Source organism: Dromiciops gliroides, chromosome 1 (genome assembly GCF_019393635.1).
Source record: "Dromiciops gliroides isolate mDroGli1 chromosome 1, mDroGli1.pri, whole genome shotgun sequence".
Lineage (NCBI taxonomy): Eukaryota > Metazoa > Chordata > Mammalia > Microbiotheria > Microbiotheriidae > Dromiciops > Dromiciops gliroides.
In genome coordinates, this window is record NC_057861.1 from 729111061 (window position 1) to 729127905 (window position 16845).

General features: G+C 45.9%; 1 protein-coding gene across 1 annotated transcript in view; it reads left to right on the forward strand.

Annotated features, from left to right (window-relative positions):
* The first annotated feature begins 2020 nt into the window (after positions 1–2020).
* FRMD4B (FERM domain containing 4B) overlaps positions 2021–16845 on the forward strand; it is a 367590-nt gene continuing 352765 nt past the window's right edge. The window contains exon 1 of the mRNA XM_043977894.1: positions 2021–2384. The gene's annotated coding sequence lies outside the window, so the exon portion shown is untranslated. The remainder of the gene's footprint in view (positions 2385–16845) is intronic.

Sequence of the window (16845 nt, forward strand, 5' to 3'; positions counted from 1 at the left end):
AAATCACCAGATGCTGCAAGGGGATGGATTATGGATTAGCCTTGGAATTAGGGAAGACCTGAAGCCACCTCTGTCTCTTGGAATCCTTCATAACTCAAGGTACTGAATAACTAGTTGTTGTTGACTGATGCCAGTTTTGATTGAAAAAAAGTCCTCATTTCCCTTCCCATTCTTCAGGGCCCAGCTCATACCCCACCTCCTCCATGAAGTCCTCCCGGACCACTCTGGTCCACTTTGGTCTTTCCTGACTTTTATCTCCTGTAAAGCACATTTAATGTATCATGCATTTTGGTACAAGCATATACACCGTTGCATGTTGTTCTTTAGTTGTTTCATGTTTCTTGTCTTGTCTCTCCAGGTAAAATACTTGGCAATCTGGGCCCTGTATTTGATTCGATTTGAGAGAGAGAGAGAGAGAGAGAGAGAGAGAGAGAGAGAGAGAGAGAGAGAGAGAGAAGGGGGAGGAGAGGAGAAAAGAAAGAGGAAGGGAGGGAGGGGGGTGCAGAGAGAGTGAGATATCAGGCAGCAAAGATGGGACCTTAGACTGAGCGCTGATCACCTAACCCATTATGGAGTCCAGGAACTTGTCTTAAAAAGTATTTTAATTCATGGTATTTGACATAATTGGTTTCCTTTGTAATCCTATGTATTTTATTTTGTGTTCCTTTAAGAACATGATTCTGAGAAGGGGTCCACAGGTTTCACCAGACTGCCAGAGGGAGACATACACACAGGCACACTGAAGAATTCCTGATCCACTTGAACTCGTTCATTTTACAGATGAGGAAACCAAAGAGCAGGGAAGCAAGTGACTTATCCAAGGTCACACAGGTAGCAAGTAACTGAGCCAAGACTTAGAACAGAGATCCTTGGGCTGAAGATCCAGTCTAGCTTCCTACCGAGCCAGAAACCTAGGTTTCTCACAGTATTGTAAAGAAGACTGCATATATAGCCTTAGGCTATGAAATCTGCTCACTTGGCTGGTGCTGTTACCAAAAAAAAAAAAAAGGCATCTCTTCTTTGGAAAGCTACCGAACTCCTCACTGCCTCAGGCCTCGTTCCTTTTTATTCCTAAAAGGAGCCAGATTTAAGCCCCTTGCAGGAGTCTTTGAAAAGTCTCGGGGGGGGGGGGCGGGGGGGGGTTGATCTTTGCTATTCTCCCAAATTACCATCACTGACATTTAAAAGGGAGGCTTAAAGGTCTGCCAAGGGGAAGGGGGGGATAGGGAGTAGACCAGTGGCTTCGCTGGTGTGCGGAACTCTCCAGAGGACCTTCTTCTCCCAGTGCAGGTCAGTACCTTCTCATTTATACTTTTAGCCAATTGCCTGGGCACAGGGGTGACGAGGGGCTCGAACCCGCCTTCCCCCTCCGGAGGTCGGGCCGGCTCTGCCTCGGTGCTCTAAAGCCCCAGCACCCTGGCGCATCTGGGCCTTGGCACACCCCTTCTGCGGTAAAGTATGGAGATCCCCTCAGTAGCAGGGGATGAGCGGAGGCTCAGGTGCCTTGCCCAAGGTCCCAGAGCAAACATCCAACTCGTGGAAGCCGGACTCCAGTGAAGGTGCTTCGAGCGCACAGCCCCGGCGCTCTTTACGCCCCCGTGCCCTGCTTGTGCCCAGACCTGACCTGGCCCTTACCTCTTCTTGGCCGCTAAGCCCGGCCCAGTCCGGCCCAGGCGGGAGCCCCGGCTCGCCGGCCGGGCTGTGCTGGATGGAGTCTTTCTACGCTACTAGGGAGGGTTCTCCTCTCCTCTCCTCCCCTTCCCTCTCCCCCCTCCCTCCCTTCTCCTCTGGTCCCCTCCCTCCCTCCCTGATACAATGACTGGACGAGATCAGCGCATCAGCGGAGCCTCATTGGCAGCAGCCGCCCCAGCCCGGGGAGAGGCGGCAGGCGGGGGGAGCTGGGGAGGAAGAGAGAGGGAAGGAAGGAAGGAAGGAAGAGAGGGAGGGAGGGAGGGAGGGAGGGAGGGAGGGGGAAGGAAGGAAGGAGAGGAGGGGCAGAGAGGGAGAGTAATAAAGTGCGCTCAGTTGGATCAAAGGGAGGAAGCCCCGGGAGAGGCGAGGCTGCGGTGACGGCAGGGGCAGGGCGTGATGCGCGCGGAGGCTGGGAGATGCCCAGGGATCCAGCTGCCAGGGGAGCTGGGCAGCCTATCGGCCATCCTCACGTGCTGACTGGGACTGCTGAGGGGAGAGCGGAGAAAGAGAGGGAGGAGGCAGCGGCGGCGGCAGGAACAGCTCGAGTCGGAGCACCGGGAGAGGACTTGAGGGATTGCTCCAGGGGAGAGCCGACGTGCTGGGCCGATGGCAGACAATAAGTAACGAGAGAGCCGGAGAGCGAGCGGGGAGCAAGCGCCGGCCCCCAGGGAGCCGGAGAGCCAGAAGAGCAGGTATGCAGGCTGCAATGCCCCTGTCCTCCGCGGGCTGAGATGGGCCAGCCCAGGCTGGCGAGGGGGGCTCCTGTGGGCTGGAAGGCGCACGGGGCTGGGCTCGCTGTGGAGAACGCGCCCGACGCAGCCGGCCGAGCCGCTGGCTGCTCACTGCAGCGCTCGCTCCGCTGGTCCCCGGGCTTGCGGAAGGCTTCGGGCTCGGGAAGATTCCTCCCTGCACTGCCCACCTCGACGCCCCGCCCCGACCAGCCTCTCCCCCGAATCCCCCTCCCTCGTCCCTCCCTCCAGCTGCCTGCCCCACAGCTGCCGGCAGTGGACACCCATGGAGTCCCCGAACCGCGCCACTCACTCCAACGCTCCCTCCCCAACCTAGCCTAGAGCCTCATGTGTAGGCAGGATCTTGGAGGAGGTTTGGGGGCGTTTGGGGCTCTGGGTTTACAGATGCGCAGCCTGGGTGCACGTGCTTTGTGGTCCGGCAGGTTAGCTTAATGGATCTCAGTTCTGTCCTGGGGGAGAGAAGGTCCAAAATGCACTGAGGGGAAACTGCCGGATCCTGGCAGCGCCGAGCCTAGGGCCCCGGGTTTGCTGAGGCAGCCCCACTGACACCCAGTGGCGTGTCAGACGCAGGCAACTCCGGAGTTTGTGAGGGCGCGCTTGTCGTCCCCCGCCCCCCGCCCCCGTGGAGATGAACCCAGACCTCTCACTGTGTGCCATTCAGCTCCTGCTCTTGGAATTGGGCTGTAATGAACCCCCTGGGTTTTAGGCGAGCACTCCTGTACGCTACTGTACCCCCGAAGGATCCCACTGTAACGTGAGCTGGGTCTGGACTCGTTCTGAAAGCCCGGGCTCGAGCTTGGATCCGAGCTTCCCGTCCGAGCCCAGGGAAGGTGCCCGCTGAGAGTTCCTTTGTCCGCCCCGGAGCTGGGTGGGGTAGGAATCCTCCACATTCCTGCGATCTGTTAGTACTTGTTTTAAAAAAGAAGAAAGCGCAAAGACCAAGTCGGCTGAACTCGGCATACACAGCCAGTTCTGCTCGTGTGCTAAGTCCTCAGCAGACGGTGCGAGAAGTTTGCTTGGGGTCTGGGAGGGCACAAAGATGGTTAGTGAGTGATGACAGTCCTATCCCCTCCGGAAAGCTGGTTGATCCCTCAGTAACTTCTCGGTAACCTAGAAACTTAGCAGCGCATTATCCCATAACCCTCCTGAACTCCGTTTTTGATGATGTATGACAGGTTCTTGACTATCCCAGAGGGATCATCCAGGGTGATGGACAGCTCCCAAACGAGGGAGCAACGGAAAAAAAAAATCAGGCAACCTCCTTCCCCCCAATTTCCTCCAAGTTAAAAATATTAATGTAGATTCATTTTTTAAACAAAAAACTTAACTATTTTTAAAAAGACAGATAAGCTCGTGCCAGTGCTTAGCCTTCCTTAGCCTAAAGGGTCTTATCACTTATTCATGATCTGTCTCACCCAACCTTAATCAAGAGCTTTATTTGCTTAAATTCAGTAATGGAGGGAGAATGTATTTGAACAATATTATGATGGAAAATAAGGAAATCCTCCTGAAACAATTAAGGGGAGGTTAATTTTCCTCTATTCAGCAAGAAAATTTCCACGGTGAACTTTTCTCAGGCAGGAAGAAGTGACTAAACTTCAGTCTGTTTGGAAACAATCAATTTAAATCTCAGCCCGACAGCAAAATTAATGGCTTTCTTAGAGACTCAAATTAATTTTCTCAAACATAATTATCCCCAAAACAAGTAGGAGGAGTTCACTTAGAGGCCTTCCAAAGTACAGAGGCAGTGAAAGTTTTATTAGTAATTTCATCTGTCACTAAATGGGAGTTATTTTAAGTGGAAAGCAAGGTGGCACACAGGCTTTGAAATCAGAGGAGGACTTCAAATGCTGGGGTGTGGAGCAAATACAGAACTGAGAAGGCTTGTCTGGGAGTTAGAAATCTGACGTTGCCACTTACCTCCTAGGTAATTTGCTGGATCTCTGATTCCTCGTTTGAGAGTGAGGGGGTTCCATCATTTCAGTCACGCCTGACTCTGCATGACCCCATTGGGGGTTTTCTTGGCAAAGATACTGGAGTGGTTTGCCATTTCCTTCTCCAGCTCATTTTACAGATGAGAAAACTGAGGCAAACTGGGTTAAGTGACTTAAGCCTGTGACCAAAGTAACACAGCTAATAAGTGTATGAAGCCAAATTTGAATTCAGGAAGAGGAGTCTGACTTCAGGCCAGGTATTCTGTCCACTTTGGCACCTACCTGTTCCTGCGAATGATGGGGGACCTCTACTGTCCTTTCTCTTTAGTTGGATGATCTTAGGATCCTAAGTCAATGGAAAAGGCAGACCTGGGCAAGTCATTTAACCCTGATTGCTGCCATTTCTTCATCTGTAAAATGAACTGAGAAGGTAATGGCAAACCATTTCAGCATCTCTGCCAAAAAAACCCAAATGGGGTCATGAAGAATAAGACATGATCGAAACTACTGAACAACAGCCAAAACATAGAGACAGAAGAGACCTTGCTGGCCACCCAGCCCAACCCATAGGCAAGCAAAAATACCCTGCATAATATACCTGGCAAGTGTTAATCTGAACCAGTCTTGGCTTTAAAGACCTAGAATGAGAGGTAACCCATCCCACTTATGGATAACCCTGATGTTTGGGAAATTTTCCTTAAATTGAACCTAAACATGTCTGTTTGCAAACTCATAGGATCATTGATTTAGACCTAGAAGGGGCCACACAAGTCATCAAGTCCAACCCCCTCCTTTTTCAGATGAGAGCTAGAAAGGTGAAATCCCTTGCCCAGGAACACAGGTAATAAATGACTAAGCAGGTTTTCAATCCACATCCTGTGACTCTACTTTTTCAGTTTCATGCTGCTACTGCTCTGGGACTAAACAGAACAAGTCTAATTCCTTCTTCAAGTAACAACTCTTCAAATACTTGAAGACAATTAGCATTCCCCCCCCCAAATCTTCTCTTTTCCAGATTAAACATTTTCAGTTGTTTTGGCTGGTGCCCAAATAGTATAAATTTGAGGCCCTGAGTCCTGGTTACCCTGATCTGGACATTCTCCAGTTTATCAATTTCTCTTCTACACTGCACTGCCCAGAACCGAACCCCATCCTCCAGACTGGTCTGCAGCGGCCCAGTGTTTGGTTTTCACAGCCCAGATAGAATCAAGTTTCTGCATTGGAATTGAGGAACCCAAAAAGATAGTTTTGACTGAGTGACAATACCAATAAGCTCAGTACATGGCAAGCTGTTAAAAATCCATGTTCTATCTTACCCAACCAGCCCCCATTGTCTAGCATTGACTTTCCGTCTGGAAGCTCTGAAATCCCACATGGTAATCTTAGAGACATTAGAGACTTAAGTGAATTCTTGAGGTTTAAGTTGCAGGTAATTTTTCTCCCCTTTGATGAATCCATTACCAAGATCTGATCATATCACCAAGGCAATAATTTTTACAGTATGGTGTGTGTGTGTGTGTGTGTGTGTGTGTGTGTGTATGTGTGTGTGTGTAGCAATGAAATAACTTTCCACATCCTGAAAGTCAATCAGATGTTCCTCAGTTTGACCCTGTGGGTTTTTTTTTTAATTTTTTTTTTTAATTTTAAATTTTTATTTATTTTTAAATTTTTTTACGGGGCAATGGGGTTAAGTGACTTGCCCAGGGTCACACAGCTAGTAAGTGTCAAGTGTCTGAGGCCTGATTTGAACTCAGAAACTCCTGAATCCAGGGCCTGTGCTTTATCCACTGCGCCACCTAGCCGCCCCTTCCCTGTGGGTTTTATAGATCTGCTTTTTAGATGTGGCTTTCTCTTTGAATGTTTGAGAAATTTGATTTTAATTTAAAAATCTTCAGACTCCCAAGAAGGGGTGTGTGTGTGTGTGTGTGTGTGTGTGTGTGTGTGTGTGTGTGTGTGTACCTGTGCTTAAAGTTCCTGAGTTAAAGAGGGCCCCAGCAATGGTGCCAGGTTAGCTGGTTGACATGTCCATAATTTAAGCATCAGTCTAATCATTTGAGGGGCAAAATTTCTTGTATCCCTTGGCTTCTCACCCCAAATAACCCCAACCAATGGATTTGTATTCATTCTTCACCTCATTCTGGGCTTCATTTCAAAATTGTTTTTCTTCATTCAGTCACCTTAGACTATAAGATGGAGATATCTTGAAAGAATACAGCTGAAGCTTTAGGCTACCTAAGTGGGTCATTGCTTTGATTGTGGCCATGGGATTTTCTCTGGGAAAATCTTAGTTGTCCCTTTAAGCCCACGACACTGGCATTTCCCTAAACCAGTAGTTCTTATCCTTTTTTGTGAGTCCTGAACCCCTTTGGAAGTCTGGGGTGGCTTACAGATACCTTTTCTAAATAATGTTTTACATACATAAAAATACTTAAGATTGTAAAAGAAGCCAATTATATTGAAGTATAGTATGCAAAATGTTTTTTTTTAAGTTCATGGATCTCAGGTTAGATAACTTTGGTCAAAGCAAATTCCAAAACTTAGTCAAATTGACATTGATGTTTGATCAAATTGACATTAAAGGTCTGGGACTAAAAATTCAACAGATTGACAATGTCAAATATCAAAACAAAAATTTTGTTGTTAGTGGAAACCCACACATATCCCACATACATGACTCTGACCTCCCTCTGGAGTCCTTCCTGCCCCAGGTTCACTGAGGGGGTGTCTGGGAAACTCAAAAGCTACAAAAGCTGTGATCTGAGGCATCACAGGAAAATGACAACTCCCCTCTAATCTGGGGGGCTGGATCCTTGCCTCTTGGGCTGACTCTTCCACCCACAGTAAAAATGAGCTTAACCTCCTGGGACCTCAGGCTCCTCTTCCATAAAGTGAAGGGTTGAGCTGGGTTTATCATCCTTTCCATCTCTTAAGATTATATGAATTACAAAATTACTAACAGATGTAATTCAGTGGGAGAAAAGAAATGAGCAATGATAGCCAACAGGACCAAAGGTGAGAATATTTTGGAGAGTCCTTGAAGGGAGAAGACAGAGTAGAAAATTGGAAAAAGCACTGGATTTGGAGTCAGAGTACATGGCACTCCTTCTGAGGCCCCCTTCCCAACTCCTACAGGCACTGGCAGGTCGGTCCCTGCAGTGCCTGATAAACCCCCCCCCCCCAAGTATTTCTGTTTATTTGTTTGTTTGGGGGCAATGAGGATTACATGACTTGCCCAGGGTCACATAGCTAGTAAGTGTCAAGTGTCTGAGGCCAGATTTGAACTCAGGTCCTCCTGAAACCAGGATTGTTGCTTTATCCACTGCAGCGCCACCTAACTGCCCCCAGAGGAGCTTATATTCTAATTGAGGAAGACATCACATAACAGGGAGATTGAAAGGGCCTGGGAGGGGAGTTGCACCTGGTTAGATTTCCAGGAAGATGAATCAACAGTACAGCCTGGAGGGAAATGAAGACATCTTCAGCCTCAGTCTCCTTATTGTAACGATTGGAATAACACCACCTGCTGGATACTTACTGTAGAAGAGTTCTGCCCATGAAGCGAAGGTCTTTGAGGGCAAGACCAGGAGTCTTTTCTTTGGCGGCAGGAAGTGACGCAGACTAGTGGGAGGAGGAAGGAAGAGACTGGCGCTGACTCAGGGGCTCTTTCCTCTGGACTCTGGCGGAGAAGGGAGCTAGAAATGTGCTCTCCCTTTAATAGATAGGAATCTAGGCCTTTCTCTCTCTCTTTACCAAATTCTTATTCTCCTTAATAAATGCTTAAAAGTCTAACTCTTGCTAAAGCTTATAATTTATTGGCGACCACTCATTGGATATTTTAGACAGACTAGCTAGAATTTTAGCCCTTAACATTATATTGGAGAGGCCAGGAAAAATCAGCCAATCAGGAGGTGAGGGCTGAAGGAGCAAAGGGTATTTCTAAGGAGCTGGAGGGCTCCTTTAACTCTGAGCCCACTAAATACTTGGGGAAAGTGGCTCAAAAATAAGGTAGTTGGTACAAACTCCCTCCCCACCCACCAAAAAAGGGATACCAGACTTTCTGGCTCTAGGAATTCTTTTCTCCCTTCTTGGAGATCCCACCAACTTCACTTCCAGGTGTAGCACAGGCAATGAACAAGTAGCTCCCTCGATTGCAGGACATGGTGCATCAACTGCTGTCTGGATTTGCTGTTCATCTGGGTCAAGCAGGTAACTCCTGGGGGCTGGCTCCTCCCTAGACTCTGCTGCTCTGGTTGCTGGCAGACTCTGCTCCCAATGCAAGTGTGTAGAGGCTGCTGGATGATGTAGTGGATTGGAATTCTGGGCCTGAAGTCAGGGAAGACCTGGCTTCAATTCCAGCCTTAGACATTTACAAGTCGTGTGACCCTGAGCAAGCCACATAACCTCTGTCTCAGTTTTCTCAACTGTAGAATGGGGATCATAGCACCTACCTCCCAGGGTTGCTGGGGGGATCAAATGAGATAACATTTGTAGAGTGCTTAGCACAGTGCCTGGCATATGGTAGACAACAAATGTTTGTTTCCTCCCTTCTCCAGCTGCTGGACTTCTGGTGGCTCTTCTGACCTTTTGAGGATGCTAAGGTCATCACCACATAGTCAGCCCACAGGAAATAGTCAGACGATACCTTCAAGTATTCCAAGCTAGGTGGAACTCTATCTAGTCCTCTGGGTGGGGGCGGGGGGGTGTCAGGAAGACCGAAGTTCAGATCCAGCCTTAGACGCTTACTAGCTGTGTGGTCCTGGACAAGCTACTTAACCCCTGACTGTCTCATTTTCATCAACTGTGTAATGGAGATGATAATAGTGCCTACCTTCCAGAGTTGTTGTGAAGATCAAATGAGATAGTAGTTCTAAAGCTCTTAGCACAATGCCTGGCACACAGTAGATGCTTACTAAATTCCTCCTCCCTCTCTTCCCTTCCTTCCTTCCTTCCTCCCTTCCCTCTCTCCTTCCTTCCTCCCTCCCTCTCTTCTTCCTTCCTCCCTCCCTTTCTCCTTCCTTCCTCCCTCCCTTCCTTCTTTCCTTCCTTCCTCCTTTTCTTCCTTTGTTCATTCATTCATTTGTTCCTTCCTGTCTTCTTTTCCTCCATTCCTTTTTTTCTGTAAGTAGAGAAAAGGGCCCCTCCACCACACATGGCCTGAAGTGAGCTCACAGGTTAAAAACCATCAGGGCATATTGAGGCAAAGTCCAAGGACGGGACCTCGATGATTAAACTTAAAATGATGGAGGCGGATTACAGGATTATGAAGGACTCTTCTGGCTCTAGATGTGTCACATGGCCCCATGATTCAGTGACATAGACATAGAGCATTTTAATTGCTAGTGCTTTACCAAAGTCTTATCAAGGCTTGAGCAAGATTCTGCCCCTTGCTTTGCATGGTTATTCATTTTTTTCTTGACTGTGATTGAGTTTGAAACCATTTTTTAAGTGATGTAATCTAACCTAGCATTATTTGGTGTCGTTCCCATCCACACCCTCTACTTTCCAGTCAAACCAAACTACCATCTGGTCATCGAAATCAGTATTCTATCTCCCTCCTTCATGGAGATGGGACTTGAGCCAAGTCCTGAAGGATGGGTGGAATTCCAAAAAATGGAGAGAAGGTTGGGCTGATTCCAGGCAGGAAAAATAGCATAACCACTGGTGAGGAATGAGGATGATCCCATGGGCAGAGTGGAGCTCTGAACATGGATACTTTGAGATCGATCGATAGTGGTCTGCACCACCAGCAAGTCTTAGCAAAGTATTTGTCTCAGTTGCCTACTCTGTCTGTGGGTGGACACAGTATCGGTGCTCAGATCTCAATGTGTGATGTCTGTATGTTGTGTAATTTTACTTAGGGGAATACATGAACTTGAGGGGGATGTGCTTGGTGGAGAGACTTTGGGTGAGAATCAAAACAGAGGAAAATAGTCTCTACGGTGGTGCAGTGTGCTGCTGGCTGGCGAGCCAGCTGGAAGAATTCCTCATACACAGAAACGCCCACTCCCTGATATGCCCTTATTGAAGAGGCTTATTCCTACAGGAAACACATGTTTAGCTTTCATCGCCTGCCAGACACATGAAGGATTTCAAGCTACGGGGAACTACTTCCCAGAAAGTCAGAGGGACACCTGGCCAATAACCGCGAATGATGGGAACTGGGAACTGCAGCCCGCCATCTTTAATATTGACATTGCAGATACAACTTTATCTGTGAGCAAGTGACCGATGACCTTGGTTCCTCAATACCCTGAGCTGTAAAAAATTGTGCCGTGTGGCATAGTTGCAGAAGAATGCATTTGCCCTGAGTGCTTCCTATTTTCAGTGCTGGAGGATGAAGTGGTTTGGTGAAGTGAGTAGAGACGACAACATCTTGGTTCAAATCTCACCTCCGTTAGTTACTTTCCAGTAATGTGCCTATGAGCAAGTCATTCCTGAATCTGCATTTTCACTCACTTCCCCTCCATGTCTGAAATGCCCTCCCTTATCTCTAGGGCCCAACTTCCTTGACTTCTTGCAAATGTCAGCTCAAATCCTACCTTCTGCAAGAAGCCTGTCCTAGTCCCCCTTAATGCTAGTTCCCTCCCTAGGATATTACCTCCAAGTTACTGTGTATCTAGATCTCTATTGTACATACTAATTTACATGTTGTCTTTCCCTTAAGATTGTGAGTTCCTTGAGGGCAGGAACTGCCTCTTGCCTTTCTTTTAATCTTCAGTGCTTAGCACAGTGCCTGGAATCTATCAGGTGCTAAATAGATACTGATTTGACTTAACCTCTCTAAGCAGCCTCAGTTTCCTCATTTGTAAAACTGGACTTTGTTGTTGAGTCATTTCATTTGACTCTTTGTGAGCTCATTTGGGGTTTTCTTGGCAGAGATACTGGAGTGGTTTGTCATTTCCTTCTCCAGCTCATTTTATAGATGAAGAAACTGAGACAAACAGGGTTAAGTGATTTACCAAGAGTTACACAGCTCGTTAGTATCTGAAGCTGGATTTGAATTCAGGAAGATGAATCTGACTCCAGGCCCAGTACTCTATCCATTATGCAATCTTTTTTTTTTTTTTTGGGGGGGGGCCTCACAGTAAGTGTCTGAGGTTGGATTTGAACTCGGATCCTCCTAACTTCTATGACTAGTGCTCAATTACACCACCTCCACAATCTTAAAACCCCAAATACCAACTTCAAGGGGTTGTTGTGAGATTCTAATGAAATAATGTATAATAATTATAATTAGCATTTAGAGTACACTTTAAGGCTTACAAAGTGCTTACCTTATCTCATGTGATCCTCATAACAATCCTGGGAGGTACTTTATTATTACCCCATTTTATAGATGAGGAAACTGAGATGAGAAGTTAATTGACTGTCAAGGCTCACACAGCTAATAAGTGCCTGGAACAGGGTTCAAACCCAGGGCTTCCTGACTAACTGCTTCTGTCCACTGCTCCATTTAACTGCCTCCAATGTATAAAATCCTTTGCAATTTTTAAAGCATTATATAAATGTCAGTTATTATTAATATATTGGGTTATTAGGGTCCTCTGTGCATTGCATTGCTAGATTATAACCAAAGGTTGGTCCCCTAGGTATATAAATACAGACATTGCTTGCTGCTAATAACTATTCTGTGCAGGGCAGCTGCAGGGAGGATGCCCTCAGGGAAAACACCATTTTGGGGGATATTTCCACCAGAACAATGCTAAAGAGTGGACAGGAAGCAGGCATGGAGGCCATGTGGTGAGAGAGCTGGCCTTGGACCCAGGATGGCTCTCCTCTGACAGACATTGGCTCCGTGACCCTCTGGGGCACATCACTTAATCTCTGTGTGACCCAGACAACTCTAGGACTAGAGGATGCAGAGACAATTCTGGACTGCCTTAGACAAGGGAGTTCCCTCTATCAATAGAATCACAGACCTAGCCTCTGGCCTTTCAGGATGTGACTCCCAGGCTGTCAAGGGTGCTAGTCATCAGCCATTGTGTGTGTTTGGGGGGGGCAGTTGAGTCAAATAAGGTTGGAAGTTCCTTAATGATATTATTTTGAAATAATAGCTTACCTTTTTTTCAAAGGTTTGGGACTGTAAAAGACCTTATGCATCATTTAGTCTTACTCCCCCTTTTTACAGAGGAGAGAATTGAGGCTAGAAGTTAAATGACTTGCCCAAAGTAAAGGAGGCTATCAGGGTTAAGTGACTTGCCCTGGGTCACACAGCTAATAAGTATCTTGAAGGCAGATTTGAACTCAGGTTCTCCTGATTCCCAACTGGTGCTCTATCTACTGTACCACTACCTCGTTGCCCCTGCAAAGTAATTTACTACAATTTCTGGATGATTTCATGATTCTAATGGTCTTCCATTAATATAGACCACAACCTATCATCCCTTGGGATACCCCTCTATATTGCCCTGTAAATTCTCTTTGAGGGTTTACCCAGTATACTGGGGAGCATTCCTATAGTTTTGGCAATAGATCCCAGTGAAGAATGTGGACCACCCATTATCCTTCACTTTCTCTCCATCAGTGATGCTGCCTTTTTTTCTAGGGTCACACAGCTAATAAAGCCAGGATGTAAACTAGAGTTCTCTGAATCCAAACCCAGTTCCCTATTCCACTGTCATGGTGCCTTGTATCTCTACCTCCCGGGAAGCCTCCTGAGAAGTAGCTGACTAGTGAAGGAGCAGAAGAAGTTACAGTGAAATCCCAAAGGGGAAACATGGTTTTGTGGACAGAGAGGTAGAAGGTTTGTGAGTGTCTTTCCGTATAGCAAGCCTACCTCACAAGGGAGGTAGTGCAAATTCTTTTTATTCATTTTACACACCAGGAAATTGAGGCTTAGGGATAGAAAGTGACCTGCCTTGGGTCAAACTTCTAGTCAGTGTTGGGTAGGGATTCAGGCTCATGTCTGCTGATGACCAACACGGCATTCTTCCAACAGGGCCATGCTGCCTCATGGCAAAATGAGTCAGAGCTGGAGCAATAAGCATTGGATTATTTATCAAAGGCTGTTGAGGAAACAGCCGCACTGAACATTGGGAAGCTGGAAAACCATTTATTAAAAATAAACAAGCTCTGTTCTGTGGTCTCTGCAAACTAAATAAAGCCCCTCCTCATTCAGATGGTCCTGAAAATACTGCTGAGGTCTTCCATTCTGTTGGGGCTGATCTCGACCGACAGCTTGGGGTGGGGGGAGGAGGTTGGGGAGGGGTGCACCAAACAAAGGAGGTGGTGATTTTCCAGGAAGCCTCTGATGCACCTGACTGAGCCAGGCTGGTCAACTCAGCCAGAGCAGGGGAACAGACTGGACCAGATGTGACCTGAATGAGAAAATCTTTGGGAGCCTGGGCGCTTGTGATTTAGGCTTTTGGACAATGAGAGCTGGAAGGGAACTGAGAGACTATGAAATGCAGCCCCCTCTCCCTCCTCCATTTCACAGAAGAGGAAACTGAGACCCGGAGAGGAAGAATGACTTGTCCAGGGTCAAACAGCTGCTTAGCGGCCAAGCTAAAAAGTCAAAGCCGGTGTTCCGACTCCATGTCCCATGCTTTCCCTTCTGCATGGCTTCTATTGCGTTTGTTCCAAGGAATTCAGAACTCTAGTAAATTGTTTCTGCAGCTTCAGCTTATAGGGTAATGTAACTTGATCTGGAAGAGACCTCATAGACTGTGTAGGCCAGGCATTCTCAATCTATATAATCTGTGAAGTTAAAAAAATTTTTGATAGCTACAATTCAATATATTTGGTTTCCTTTTATAATCCTATGTATTTTATCTTATGTATTTAAAAGCATTATCCTGAAAAGGACTCCATAGGCTTGACCATGTTGACAAAATGGTCCATGCAGGTATGTGCTAGGGCTGGAAGAAGCTGAGTGTTAAATTTTCCGTAGGAGCATTTATGCCTTGGAAATCAGCAAACACAATAAATCAGGACTGCATTTATTGTTTTGTCGATTATCTAGACTTAGGAAAGTGATGTAGAAAACATTATGCAGATTTAGTATACACATTCTTCCACCCCACCTCCTATCCCAAATCTGGATGTTAAACATTAGGAACCCTAATCTAGTCTGATTCTCTTTTTTTTTTTTCAGATGAGGAACTTGGGCCCAGAAAGGGTCATTAACTTGTCCATAGGTACAAGAGCACTAAGTGACAGAGGCATGCTTTGGGCCAATCCAGTCTGACTCCCAATACAATACTCTTTCCATTGAACCATACCTTTCAGGTCTATTCTGTAGTGATTAAAATATATGGCTTTGGAAACAGGGTAAGGAACATGAAACAATGTGGCTCGTATTTAATGCTGCATGGGGAGTAAGGGAGAGATGGGGCATGGACATTTTCCTGTGTCTGTGTGACCTTAGGCAAATTGTTTCCTGAAATGGCCCTGATAAACTGAGTTGAATTCAGCCAACCCTTAAGCATCTATCCTGGGCATTGAGGATACAATGACCAAAATAAACAATAGTCCTTGCCCTCAAGAAACTTATATTCAGCTAATTGGTGGAGAGAGGGAAATACAACATAGGGACAAGGAAGTGAATACAAAGTAGACACAGAGTTTCACAAAGTTTCCAAAGGGAAAGAACTCTAACACCTTGGGGGGGGGGATGAGGCCAGGCTCCATGCAGGATGGGGCACCAGATCTGGGCTTTGGAGGAAGTTATGTATGTAGCATTTCAGTGCACCCAGATGTAGCTGAACCAAGTGTCTTTGAGAAGTATTCTCAATTAGATTTTTTTAAGTTTTCAGAATTAAAAATCATCGCTGGATTTCTATTGCATAGTCACATTGTTAGTCAGTCATTTTTTTTATTCATGTCTGACTCTTCATGACCCTTTTGGGAGTTTTCTTGGCAGAGATAATAGGGAGGTTTCCCATTTCTTTCTCTAGCTCATTTTACAGATGAGGAAACTGAGGCATACAGAGTTAAGTGACTTGCCCAGGGTCATACACTAGTGAATGTCTGAGGTCCCATTTGAACCCCAGAAGAGGCATCTACTTGACTCCAGTCCCAGTCCTCTCTCCATTGTATCATCTAGATGCCCATCATCATGAATATTTTATAATAAAATAGCCTTTGTACTACAAATTATATGGGTAAGGGGAATATATTTGTTATAGATTAAGTCTTGAGAACAATGAAAGGCATTGTGGTATAGTGGTTAGAGAACTGGCCTCAGAGCCAGAAACACCTGTGCCTAAGAGGAAGATGTCTGACATGTGTTGGTTGTGTGACCTTGGACATGTCACTTCTCTCAGCCTCAGTTTCCTCATCTATAAATTGAAGGGGTTGGAATAATTGACCTCTGGGGTCCTTTTAGCACGAAACCTATCATCTTAAGATCCATAGGCAATCCACCTCAACTTCTCAATGTCCCAGACAACTCTCTAAGACTCTAAGTTGTGAACTGTCGTCAGTGGGAAAAGTTTACACACCAGGGGTTCCCAATAGCTATGAAATTACATGTCCAGACCAATCTTTTCCCCTTCACCATTCCCAGCTCCTTGACCTCTCAAAAAAGTCTTCTCAAACAACTGTGAACATTTTGAGTCATTATTAATCAAGAAAGATAAAGAGATGGTCAGAATAAGCCAATTGAAAAGTGGCAATATCAGACATCTTTGAATCGTCAATCTCATTAATATACAGGCTTTGGACAAAGGAAACTAATCCATGTGCCCCAATAGGGCTCCACAAGTAACCATATCCCATGGGTCTATACACATTTAAATCAAGAACACACCATAGTAATTTACTCCAACTGGATTAAATTGGTTCAATTTGTATTTTTTTTTAAGTGGAGACAAATGTGAACCTTACATATGTATTTCATACCTTAGCAGCACTTAAACCATCAGCCATCTGCTCAAATGGGGTCAGAAGTTTGGTTCCACAGAATTAAGTGTTAGAATTCAGTGTTGCAATTACCCAGCTGGTTTGTTTTAGGTGGGAGCAAAGGGGGGATGACTTTTGACTCAGATCATTTCTATTTCTATGTTTTACTGATAGATGAGCAGGACAGTGGGACCCACCCTAATTCATTGCCACTGAGTTAAACTTAACAGACCTTGTAACCCCAAATAAGAAGCCAACTGGCAAACTATACTACATTTTCATGCCCAGTGAGGCAGGGAGTGGATGATGGAGTGTTGTAAAGACTCCTTTAGAAAAGAATCAAAGTGAGAAGCATCATGGTAAAGGGTGTGTCTCTATAAATGCTAAGTCCATAGACTTCTACTTTATTGTGACTGAAATACTTAACGAAATGGACTTTGTTTACTTCCTGGGAATAAACTGTCAACAGGTTTTTCATCTACAGGAATGTCTCCATTATTTGGCTTTCTTAGGGAATGAGGGCACCCACAAAAGTGAATTCTTTATAGATAGCTGGCTGGAGCTTTCCTTTTTAAATGTAAAAGCTATTTTTATTTTTACCTTTTAACTAAGAAATGAAAAAGCTCCTT